Genomic DNA, 4,073 nt, shown 5'->3' on the forward strand with positions numbered 1-4,073 from the left:
GTTGCTACACTGCACCCTGACTGGCTCGTCTCCTTCCAACAGCCCTTCTGCAAGGGGATGTCCAATTTCCCACAGATGGGCCCTGGTTCCCCACTCCACACTGCCCCTAATTCACAATGCTATGATTTGAGGGGGGAGGGGGGGTCTTTGATGCCATCTTCTCTTTGTGCTTCCCTGTATAATGCAGTATTTTGTCTGTAGAGTTTCAAAACTGCAATTTGAGGCTTAAATTTTTTCTGGAGTCCTTTCAGTTTCAGATACGCTGAGTGTGTTCTTCCCTTTTGGTCATCTAATTCCAGGTTCTTGCACATTTCATTACAGTTGTTTTTGTCTTTGGGCACTGCCCTTTGACATTTTCCATTCAATTCCTTGACTTCACATCTTTTTCCATTTGTTTTATCTACGCTAAAATAAAGGAAAAGTTTCAGAGTCTCTTATGACAACCACTTTGATTTTTTTCTTTCTGCCCTGTCTTCTTAATTATCTTTTGCTTTCTCCATGAATGGTAATCTTGATGTCCTCCCACAATTCATCAGATATTCTGTCATTAGTGTTCAATGCGTCAAATCTGTTCTTAAGATGTTCTCAAAATTCAGGTGGGATAGATTCAGGGATGTATTTTGACTCTTGTTTACTTGTTCTACTTTTCTTCTGCTTTATCCTGAACTTACAGATGAGCAACTGGAAGTCTCTTCCACAATTGGCCCCTGGCCTAGTTTTACTTGCTGATATTGAGCTTCCCCATCCTGTCTTCCCACAGATGTAGTCAATTTGATTTCTGTGTATATCATCTGGGGAAGTCCAGATGTATAAGTTATCTTTTCTGCTGTTGTGAAAATGTATTTGCTATGAACAAGTAATCAGTTTTGAAAAATTATAAAATGTAATCTCAAGCTCCATTTCTATACCCGAGTCCATATTTTACAACTATTTTTCTTCCTCTTTGTTTCCAACTTTTGCATTCCAATCACCAAAAACTATCAATGCAGTTTGATTACATTTTTGATCAATTTCTGCCTGAACATGTTGGTGGAATGTTTCAATTTCTTTATCATTAGTTTTTTGGTTTGGTATATGAAGTTGAATAATAGTTGCATGGATTGAATATTCTAAAAGGTGGGTAGATATAATCTGATCATAGATAGCGTTGTATTTCTTGATGTATTTAGCAAGGTCTTTTCTAACAATGAATGTCCTATCATTTCTCTTGATTGTGTTATTCCTAGAATAGTAAATCATATGATTTTCTGATTCACAAGGGCCTACACCTGTCTATTTCAGCTCATTAATACCTAGGATTATAGATTTTCATGCATTACATTTCATTTTGGAACACTTCTAATTTTCCTAAATTCATACTTCACACATTCCAAGATTTGTGCATCAATTTCTCTTAGTCTTGAGTCAAGCCTCATTGGGAATTGAAGTTCCTGAAAAGGCTCCACTCCTACAAGCTTTACCAGCTTCACATCACCATGAGTCCCCTCCAAGAAATTAGCTCCTCTTCAGTCATATTTCAAGAGCTCATGGACCAAATGGGCCTGTGTTAGTCTGGGTACTTTAGAGAAACAAATCCACAGAAACCCATGTATAAAAGAAAGTTTTGTATAAAGGTTAAGTGCACATCAAGAAAACATCCCAACCCAGTACTGCCAAAGCACACAAGTCCAACATGAGCCCATATTTCCAACACCAATCCACAAAGTCCTCCTCCATCTCATAAAACACACGCTATGATGCCGACTGCAGGAGGAAAGCCTAATTAGTGAATGTGTAAGCATCTCAGTGCTGGCAAGGGTCCCAACACAGCTACTCCAGCACCTAGGGCTGCATCGGGGTCAGTCAATGCGGCTTCTCCCTGGGGATGTCTTGCAGGAAAAGAGCCTTGCCAGCTGAAGCAGGGAACTGGTGAATGCAGCTGCACCCTGGTGTGACCATCACAAAGCAAGAGACCCAAGAACTAGAAAGGCGAGGCTCACTGAGCCATTTATCGCTCTGCCCCTTCAATTAACCCCACATGTGTTTATCGGCCAGGTTGGCACAATAAACTACCTCAAGGCCTATTTGCTGACAGCATCTCTGACAATGTTCTACTTCCTTTGTTTGGGCTTTCAGCATGTAAAATGCTTTTAGGCTATGCACAATGTTTACAGCAGCTTCTTCTTCTGAAGCAGGAAGCAAAGTACTTCTCCATTGTTTGTTTTTAATCTGGAAACTCCACTGAAACCTGATCACTTTGTATGGCCCTGCTGGTATTTGAAATACCAGTGACATATCTTTTGGCAAGAGAATACACACAGGCCACCACAGTACAACAAACTGACAAACAAATGGAGGAAGTTATTAGATTATTAAAGCAACAGCTTTCTCCAGAGAAATTTATTTTTAAACGATTAGTCCTCAAAGTGCCTGGATCACTTTTGTGTTATTGGTATGACCAAATGTTCCAAACCTATGGATAATTTACTTCTTTAAAATTTGTGTATATGCATATCTCATTTTCACTTTGAATTTCTGCTATTTATTATTGATATTTCAGTTAAAATTTCATTAAATATCTGATTTTTCTAATGACTCAACTTTTAATATCACTCTGATTGACAAGAAGGTATTGTTTCAAATCTACTCTGTCATCAGTGAAATACACAGAAGTCAAATCAACTAAAGTTGTGGAAAGAGATAACATAGAAACTCAATATTATCAGTCGAAACAAGTTGAGGGGCTGAGTGTGGAACAGATCATCAATTACTCCAAACAATTTAAAGGTGACGAACATTAACACAAGTCCGCAAAAGTCAGATTAGGTTATTGAAAATATCTCATCTGAATTTAGAGATTATTTTAAGAATAGATTTGATACATTGAACACTAATGAACAAAGACCAGGACATAGGCCTGATAAAATCAAAGATACAGTAAGCAAAATATAATTAAAAGACAGAAAAGACCCCAAAGCCCATCTGTAGACAATTGGACATCCTCTTACAGAAGGGTCACAAGGAAGAGACAAGTCAGTCAGGGTGCAGTATAGCACTGGTGAGACATACAATTGTGAGGTAGACTCAGGACTTGGTAGTGTTTGGTTGCCTTGTACATAGGGTCACTATCAGTAGGAAATAACTAGAAGGTAGCTAACAATAGGTTAATTTCAATAAAATATCTAATTCATGTCTAGCTTAATTTTAAATTATAGCCTAAGCTTTAAAGGAAATTAATCCACTTTTAGGAATGTGATTTAGATATTTACTAAACAAATAAAATCTAAAACCCTTCAGAGTGTAGAACTGTTTCTCTAATGCAGCAGACTGAAAACAGCCCATTGTGCTCTGAGAGAATTTATTTGTGAAAACTTTGCAACAAAGACTTTGCTCCTTGCTGAAGCAACGATTTTACTATGAAAATTTCAGATAAAAAAATGGATTGCTCATGGTCTAAAAAGTGAAAAATAGGCTTCCCAAACTGTGCATTTATTCTATCAAATGATTATATAGAATGTTTATATAATAGAATCTATCTTGGGAAAAGAGGTTTCTAAAGACAATACCTCAAACTAAGAATGACCCTGATGAATATTAAGTTTCACTATTAAATTGAATTCCAGCTTAAGTCTGCAAATATTTTGGAACTGAGCCTAGAACAAGTTCTACAGGATTCCCAAGGTGGAAGTTCACACATCTCTTTCAATTTCTCTCTGACTAGAGCAAATGCTCTTTGGAGCCAAATGTCTGGTTGAAAAGGAAGGCATTGTGAACATCAGTCTATCTCTCATTTTATTCAGCCAAAATTATACACTTCCTTTTCCTCATTCCATTCACATTTTCTGAGTACTTGTTGCTTTGAACTCCCTTTTAAAATATAGTTGATTTATTTTATCTCTATCCATTCTTTAATTTCTATCCATTCATTATCCTTTATTTCATTTACATCTACCACCACTAGTTATATGCCCAACACATTTTTAGTTTTCTATCAGTATTTGAAGCTTAGTATTTGAAGTGGAAAATGAATGAATAAATAAAAGCATGAGTGAGTATATCAGTCAGTCATCAACCTATTTTTAAATGGATAACAA

This window comes from Echinops telfairi, unplaced genomic scaffold, assembly GCF_000313985.2.
Source record: "Echinops telfairi isolate 266 unplaced genomic scaffold, ASM31398v2 ScPeMD7_7468;HRSCAF=8506_0, whole genome shotgun sequence".
In the NCBI taxonomy this organism is placed as follows: domain Eukaryota; kingdom Metazoa; phylum Chordata; class Mammalia; order Afrosoricida; family Tenrecidae; genus Echinops; species Echinops telfairi.